Source organism: Ailuropoda melanoleuca, chromosome 6, assembly GCF_002007445.2.
Source record: "Ailuropoda melanoleuca isolate Jingjing chromosome 6, ASM200744v2, whole genome shotgun sequence".
Lineage (NCBI taxonomy): Eukaryota > Metazoa > Chordata > Mammalia > Carnivora > Ursidae > Ailuropoda > Ailuropoda melanoleuca.
The window spans coordinates 21,955,811-21,964,880 of NC_048223.1; the positions used below are offsets into that span (position 1 = coordinate 21,955,811).

General features: G+C 42.3%; 2 pseudogenes; one reads left to right on the forward strand and one right to left on the reverse strand.

Annotated features, from left to right (window-relative positions):
• Positions 1 to 3,951: 3,951 nt before the first annotated feature.
• LOC105241194 lies at positions 3,952 to 6,413 on the reverse strand (annotated as a pseudogene).
• LOC105241193 lies at positions 6,412 to 8,402 on the forward strand (annotated as a pseudogene).
• Positions 8,403 to 9,070: the final 668 nt, after the last annotated feature.

The window sequence follows — 9,070 nt, forward strand, 5'->3', positions numbered from 1 at the left end:
CTGCCTTTGGCCCAGGTCATGATCCTGGGGTCCTGGGATTGAATCCCGAATCTGGCACCCTGCCCAGCGGGGAGTCTGCTTCTCCCTCTCCCCCGACCCTCCCCCCTGCTCATGCTCTCACTCACACACTCTCTCTCTCTCTCAAATGAATAAATAAAAAACCTTTAAAAAACTTTCATTAATTAATGTTTTCAAAATACATAGAATATGACAAGAAAAGGGGTAATTTCCTTGCCTAATTACATCTAATTAATTAGATGTAATTAAGCTAAAGATTTTGAGATAAGGAGATTATTTTTGGTTACCCAGGTGGGCCCTAAATGCCATCACAAGAATCCTTGTAAGAGAAAGGCAGATTGCGATTTAACAAATACACAGAGAAAGGAAGATGATGTAAAGATGGAAGTAGAGAGTGGAGTGATGCAGACACAGGCAAACACACAGAGGAGGAGGAGATGTGAAGATTGAGCAGAGAGAGAGAGAGAACGGTGACCGTAAGTTCAGGAGTGCTGGCAGCCACTAGAAGCTGGAAGAAGCAAAGAAAGGCTTTTCTTCCAGAGGTAATGCCCTGCCGATACCCTGCCGATACCCTGATTTTGGACTTCTAGCTTCTAGAACTGGGGGAAAATACATTTCTCTTGTTTTAAGACAACCCCTTTGTGGTGATCTGTTACAGCAGATGTAGGAAAACAACACAACACCTATCCAACAAAGGGCTACATCTCGGATATATAAAGAATTTCGAAACTCAGCAGTAAAAAAAACCCACCTAATCAGAAAATAAGCAAAAGACATGCACAATTTATTTCACTGAAGATGATAAACAAATGGTAGGAAAGCACATGAAAAGATGTTTAACAGGATTAGCCATCAAGGAAATGCAAGTTAAGACCACAATGAGATTTCAACAATACACCTATCAGAATGACTAAAATTTAAAAAAAAAATGACAACACTAAATTCTGGTGAGGATGTGGAGAAACTGGATCATTTATACATTGCTAGTGGGAATGTAAAACAATATAGTCACTCTGGAAAGAAGTTAGGTAGGTTCTTAAAAAATGAAATATGTGATTATCATATAATCCTGCAATTGTGCTCTTGGGCGTATTCCCCCAGAGAAATGAAAACTTATGTTTACACAAAAACCTGTACATAAATATTCATAGAAGCTTTATTTGTAGCAGCCCACATCTGGAATTATTGCAGATGTTCTTCAAAAGGTGAATGGTAAAACAAATTGTGGTACATCCATACCAAGGGTAACAAATAAAAAGGAATGTTGATACATGCAACAATTCCGATTAATGTCCAAAGAATTATGTTGAGTGGAAAAAGTAATCCCAAAAGGTTACATACTGTATGATTCCATCTATGTAACAGTTTTGAAATAACAAAATTTTAAAAATGGAAGGCAGGTTAGTGATCGTCACAGAAGTAGGGGCAGGGAGGGCTGGGAAGAAGGTGAGTATGCTTATGAAAGTGCAACATGAAGGACACTTGAGATTTTTTTTTCTAACCATTAAAAAATAAATAAGAGCTGTATTGAGTTATGATTTACACCCACTTAAAGTGTACAAATCAATCGTTTTTAGTATATTCACAGATACTTGCAACCATTGTCACAATCAAATTGAGGGTATTTTCATCACTCCAAAAAGAAACCCTGATAACTACTAGAAGTCATCCCCCATTTCTCCCCAGTCCCCTCCCTCAGCCCCAGGCAATCCCTAATCTATTTTCTGTTTCTATATGTTTGCCTATTTTGCGTATTTCATGTAAACGGAATCATATCATATAGGGTCTTTTGTGACTAGCTTCTTCCACTTAGCAGCACAATTTCGAGGTTCACCTATGATGTAGCACATATGCATTCTTCATTCCTTTTTATTGCTGAATAATATGCTGTTGTATAGATATGCCACATTTATTTATCCATTCATATGTTGGATTTAGGTCTTTACTGCTTTTTGACTATTATGAATAATTCTGTTGTGAACATTTGCGTAAAATTTTTTGTGTGGGCATATTGTTTCTATTCTCTTGGAAATGTACCCAAGAGTATAATTGCTGGGTCATATGGTAACTTCACATTTACGCATTTGAGGAACTGCCAGCCTGTTTTCTGAAGCAGCTTCACCATTTGACATTCCTGCTAGCAGAATATGAGGGTTCAGGTTTATCTGCATCCTCATGACACTTGTTATTATCTTTCTCTTTGATTCCAGCCATCCTAGTGGGTGTGACGTGGTATCTCATTTATTTTAATTTGAATTTCTCTGATGTGCTAATGATATTGAGCATTTTTCCATGTGTTTATTGGCCACTTGTATGTCATCTTTAGAGAAATGTCTATTGAGATCATTTGTCCATTATAAAAATTGGGTTATTTGTCTCTATTATTGAGTCGTAAGAGTTTTTTAAGTTCTCTATATATTTTAGATAAAAAAATCTTTTTATCAGATATATGATTTATAAAAATGTCCTCTCACTATGTAGGTTGTCTTTTCACTTTCTTGACGGTATACATTGAAGTATAAACATTTTTAATTTTGATAAAGTCCAATTTATCTCTCTTTTTTTTGCTGTTGTTTGTGTTTTTGTTGTCATATCTAAGAAATCATTACCCCATTCAGGGTCACAAAGATTTACACCAATGTTTTCTTCTAAGAGTTTTATAGTTTTAGTTCTTATGTTTAAGGCCCTATAGTTTATCTTGACTGTGGTGGATACATAAACCTACACAGGTAATAATACAGAATTTAACACACATACACACACAGCAGATGAGTACAAGTAAAACTGCAGGAATCCTAATAAGGTTGGTGGATTGTATCAATGTCAATATCTTGGGTGTGATATTATACTACAGTATTATAAAATGTTACCATTAGGGTAAATTAAGCAAAGTATACAAGGGATCTTTGTATCATTTCTTAGAACTACAAGTGAATCTAAAGCTATCTCAATAAGGTGCCTGGGTGGCTCAGTCAGTTATGCAACTGCCTTCAGCTCAGGTCATGATCTCAGCGTCCTGGGATCGAGCCCCGCATTTGATTCCCAGGGAGCCTGCTTCTCCCTCTCCTGCTCCCCCTGCTTGTGTGCTCTCTCTCTGTAGAATAAATAAATAAAATCATTAAAAATATAAAATTATCTCAATAAAACTTTCAATTAAAAATAATAATAATTTTTAGAAATTGGTATTTTCCCTTTTTTGATTTTTTTTTGTCTTGATAAAAGGGCAACATAATAACAAGGATTGCCAAGCGAATTAAGAGCATTATGTGGGTATGGGTGATTATTGTCTTTAAAAATAAGCAATAGGCATGTGATAGTTCTAGTGTTAATTTTACATACATTCCTGTTTTAACACGTAGTACTGATTTTGATTTTCACCAAATATCTAATGATAATGGCATAGAAAGTGAAATTTGCTGAGCAGAAATAATTTTAAGTGGCAACACTTTTTAAAAAGTATCTATATGTTGGAATATATCATACTTAACACATAAGTAAATAAAAGCACAGGTTATATAATTACCTCTTAAAATTTTTAAATCAGATATTCTCTGAAAATTTTATTTTTGCTAAGCTTTAATCTTTTTTTTTAAGTAACAACTGTTAATGGGCAATTAGCTGCTTTACTGAATATGAGAAAAATCATCATGTGCCATTTTAATGCAAATTACTATAAGTACAAGGCAAACGGACATAGTAATCCTTTGTGGTTTTATTCTTTGGAAGAGGTTGGGAGAATATTGGCTTGAATTCTATCATTCTGTCTACTTACCTTTGTGTTCTTAAAAATACTGTTCATAAAACGTCTTGCTCACAAGTTAAGCTGAGCATTAAATGGAATGTTAATGGTAAATTATTTGTAAATGTCTTTCTTAAGGCTTTTTCTTTTTTCTTTTTTAAAAAGATTTTACCCATTTATTTGACAGAAAGAGAGCAAGAGCGGGAAGAAAACACAAGCCAGAGGGAGAGGCAGAGGGAGAAGCAGACTCCTAGCTGATCAGGGAGCCTGCCGCGGGGCTTGATCCAAGAATGATATTATAAAAATGTGTTATTGTTTTTTTGCCCTTTGAGAATCTCTAAATACAAATTAAGTTAAAGGATTGTTCCAAAATCTATTGTGCCATCAAAATGCATCGAGACATTTCTTATGGCAGGAAAGGATCTTGTTAGTCCTTTGGTTGCTACCGTCTGGGATTAACAAATAAGAAGAAACCAGGTGGGAAATGGCTAACATACTGGGAATATTTGTACATACCGAAATACCACTACTTCCTTGTCTGTATCTGAACGGTCCTGGAAAGATTCTTTTGCTCCTCAACAGGTGTGTGGTGTGCACAAGAGACTGACTCTGGTGATCTGGCCGCTTTACCCTGTCATCTCCATCATGAGGACGTAGGGAATTATGCTACCAAAACATTGACAATGTGACCAGTAAATACATAAATAAATAAATTGAAAAAAATTAAAAAATCCAGTTCTGTTATGTTGAAGCTCATCGGCCTAAGTGCCAGAGGACACATGGGAGACAGAATCTGGGCCTCTCAGAAGGTGTCTTCTGAGTAGCATTTCTGAACATAGTCTTGTAAGTCCCTCTCTGCTTTTTTTTTTTTTTTTTTTTTTTTGGAATTTTTCGATCAGGTTTGTGCTGGTCAAACCTGGATGATCGGGACTAAAAGAACTATAGCTTTAAGTTATGCATACTCCTAGCTGTCTATATCCAGCTCCACCATACTGTTAACAGAAGTTCTGATGCTTCCAGATGTGCTCCATGACTTGCTTTATCCAGTAACCAGCAAGTTTATCTTCCTGGATGCTGTTCTGCAGGTGGTTGATGGTAGCTGCCAGGATACTGGAGAGACTCACCCCCTGGGCACACTGGGTCAGGCCGAGGGTGAAGAGCTCATTCTAGCAGAGCCGCACGAGGCTGGTGTTGCATTCCTTACCCAGTGTCTGAACAGCTGAGACTGAGCTGGGCTCGTGCCTGGGGAGGAAAAGCAAGTGGGGTGTGGACTTGCAGATGTAGCTCATGTTGAAGTGTTCTGGAATGGGGCTGGGCATCATGAGCCTGGATGTGATGTGTCTAAAAGGAGAGTGCCTTTGACCTCAGGGATGGCTGGGGACTGGTCTCCAAGTGATGACATGGATGCTGCCTCCTCCACTAGTGTCTGTCCTGTCTGCCAGGCTTGGAGACACAAAGCTGTCCATGGTATTAAGTGCTTTTGCTAAGGTATCGAATGCTCTAGGAATCTCACTTGCAGACTGGTTCTCCCACAGTACTTCCAAAGCATCACCCTCATTAAGGGATTCATTTAGGTCTGCAAGGGAGGCTACTACATTTGCCAGTAAGCCCCCTGGCTTGTCTCAGGTTTAGAATACACGGTCGGGAGAACCATACCATCTCCGTATATCAAAGGCTCCTGGATGTTCACAGGTGTCCTGGATCAAGAAGATCTGTTTCTTAGTTGAAGCGGCACAATTGCTTGGTTTCTCCCATCCCACCATCAAAAAGTTTCTTCTCCCCCGCACAGCCCACCCCCGCCAAAGGGCTTCTGTTCACACTGTGTAGATTACATTTCCATACCCATCTCTAAGCATTTTTTTCAGTCAGCAACACCGACAGCTGTTCTGATGGTGCTTACTGATGATGCAGTCTTAATTGCTCTGACAGCTGTAGGTCAAATTTTTCCTTATGCCCGTTTTGAAGACATTTTGCATCCTTCACAACTGACAGCCCCATAGTGACAGCCTGGGGCTTTGTGGCCACAGACCACATAGGACTCCACCACCTGAGGCCACTGGATGTGGGCCTTCCACAGGAAACGGTCCGCAGAAGCCGAGTCCCTGGATGATTGGATCCCGCCAAGCATGAGGTTATCCCAGGTGGTGCGAATGAGCTGCCTGGCATTGGATGTCTTCGGGGAAGCCAGGATCACCTTCTCAGTTCCAGCTGATGAGGGAGAACTGCTGCTTGCCGAACCCAGAGGTGCTCACTGCCGTGACTATCTGGATCTTCTGTCGTGTCTGCTGGTCTGTAGCAGCCTGACGGCTCTGAGGCCAGGCTACCGCCGGGTGGGTGGAGGTTGCCTGGATGCACCGGGAGGGGCTGGCCTCCCCGGGGAGATTCCTGCAGGAGATCTGTGTGTGTCGTGCCTAAGCCACCCTCTGCTGAACCAGCCCCTCCAAATTTGCAGCCACTGGGAAGCAAAAGCATCAGAGAGACTTGGAATTTGGCACCAAAGTGGCCAGAAGCAGGTATGGCGGCTGTGGTGGGAGGCCCTGCAAGGAGGGCAGGGCGCCAGAGGCTGGGCTCCTAGCTGGTGGCGGGTCCCTGGGGCCGGGGGTCTTGCAAGGCTATGGGCCAGAGGGGAGACCCCAAGGTTGGGTGGGGGGGGCATGGGGACCGGCTGGGGGCGCCCTTCGGTTCTGAGGAAAGAGGACTGTTATTGTTTTTGTCAGTGCAAGGTCAGAGTTCATGACCCCCGTGCTTCTGCAATCGGCTTGCTTTTTTCTATAAAGGTTGGAAAAAATTATTTTATGAAGCCTTAGGAAATACTGAGGATAATTAATCTGCAGTCCAGAGTTAGATACAATTTAATATTGTTCAATTCCAAAATAAAAGTTGTGAGACCATGAAGTTTCCCAACACTTGATTTTAATACATTGCGTTGATTTTCTAAAACAACTCAGTCAATATTTATAGTAGCTGGAGTATTTATGAAAAATGTGGCATGTATATATATATGTGTGTGTGTGTATGTATAAAACCCAAGATTATATGAACTAGGAAACAATTGTTACGTCTCAACAGCAGTACTAGAGTGCAGAGTTTGAGACTGAGATTTAAAAATGCTTTTCAAAATGTGGGATTTGGAAAAGGAGCAGACATCTTGTTTCTAAAACCTGAAGTTTTTCTCAGGACTGAAATCAAAGTTGTAGCTACCACAGAAGAGGAAGGAAGGGAGTGTGAATGTGGTGCGGAACAGCCTGGCCCCAGTCATCCGTCTCAAGTGCATGGTGTAGGCACTGAAGGATAAGCCTGCACTGTATCTAGAAAAATCCACATGGGAATTGATTCCAGCTGCGATGACCTGCCTCTTGGGCAGACAGCTGGGCCTGCACTCGGATGTGGACAGTCACTGGGTGGTTTGCTGCCTGCCTCATGGCCCAGATCTGTAAGCATTTCGGCACAATCACTAACAACATCCAGTCCTGGATCACCTGACCTTCACCAAGAGCTAGGCACACTGAGAAGACTCGGGGGTAACTCACCGTGCCTCCATCTCAGGCCTGGCAGAGCTGAGACACAATATGATCAAGACTCTGATTCTGCCATGGCTCCAGCAGGGAGGGAAGTGGGTCCGCAGTGTCCCAGATGGCCCTGTGCTGAGCAACGTCACCACATCTGAGCTGACCACCTACAGAGCCTCCTCCTGAAACACGGTGCCCCAGTACCAGCAACACCGCGCCTGCCGTCTGATAATCGGGATTCTCGTGGGGCAGAATTGGGTCCCTCGGACTCCTCCTCTCCACCCATGTGGTCAAGGCTCTGGCCCAGGCTGCTCTGCAGGCTCAGCAGGTCAACAGGACCACTCTGACCACCACTCAGCACTGGTCCACACTGACCTCTTGCAGTCCCCTCAGCTTGGTCCTGGGACCTCTGGTTTGCTGAGGGTCCCTGGTGCTACCACACTGCCCATCCAGACTCTGGAATGTGTGTGAACTGCTGCCCCATCTCCCCCTTCCCCTCCTCTAACCAAGTTTATTATAATGCCATTGTCCTCCAGTGGCTCATCCACCCTATAGGTCCTGTCTCTCAGCACTTCATCTTCTGGCTCAGGTTCTAGCACTACTTCTCCTGTCACCACCATTGTCCCCAGTGTGCAGCCCATTGTCACACTGATCTTCACTGCCACAAGTGCACCCCCACCTTCCTTTGGTCCTTGGCATTGTCCAGAACTACATCATGGTCTCTCTTCCCCCAAAAGAGGAGGGGCAAAGGAGGTCCTACCACCTATCCTTCTCCAGCCTCTCCCCAGTCCTCAGCCCACTCCCAACCTGAAGGTAGTGCACTCTGGTGGGGAAATAGGAAGCTGGGGACAGCCCTCCTCCAGCTGCAGGGACTCCACAAAAGCTCATGGCTTCTAGCCCTCTGAATCTGGCTTCTGTCGGCCCGCTCCTTGATGTTGTTACACCTCAGATGACTCTTTTCTTTCCCCTAGATTCTCACACACATGCTGGGTGGTAGTCTGTTTTCCCCACATTGCTCTCTTTTTAGATATTTTGCAGCCAAGTCCATATTATAAAAGTTTGATTTGTTAAAAAAACAACAAGACTTGTATGCAAGACCTGAAATCATGAAACTCCTGGAAGAAAACAGGCAATGAGGCTCCTTGACATTGGTCTTGGTGATAGTTTTTTGGATCTGACACCAAGAGCATAAGCAACAAAAACAAAATAAACAAGAGGGACTATATCAAAATAAAAAAGCTTTTGCACAGTGAAGGAAACCACCAACAAAAAGAAAAAGCAACCTACCAAATGGGAGAAGGTATTTCAAATGATACATCTGATAAGAGACTAATATCCAAAACATATAAAGAACATATATAACTGAACACTAAAAAAACAAATAGTCTGATTTAAAAATGGGCAGAGGACCTGAATAGACATGTTTCCATTTTTGTTTTGTTTTAAGTAGGCTCCATATCCAGTGTGGAGTCCAACATGGGGCTTGAACTCACAACCCTGAGGGCTTGAATTCACAACCCTGAGATCAAGACCTGAGCTGAGATTAAGAGTTGGATTCTTAACTGACTGAACAACCCAGGCACTCCTGAATAGATGTTTTTCCAAAGAAGACATACCAATGGCCGCCAGACACATGAAAAGTTGCTCAACATCACTAATCATTGGGGAAATGCAAATCAAACCCACAATGACATGCCATCTTACACCTGGCAGAATGGCACTACTATCACAAAGACAAGAAAGAAGAAGTGTTAGCGAGGATATGGAGATAAGGGGACCCTTGTGCACTGTTGGTGGGACTGTA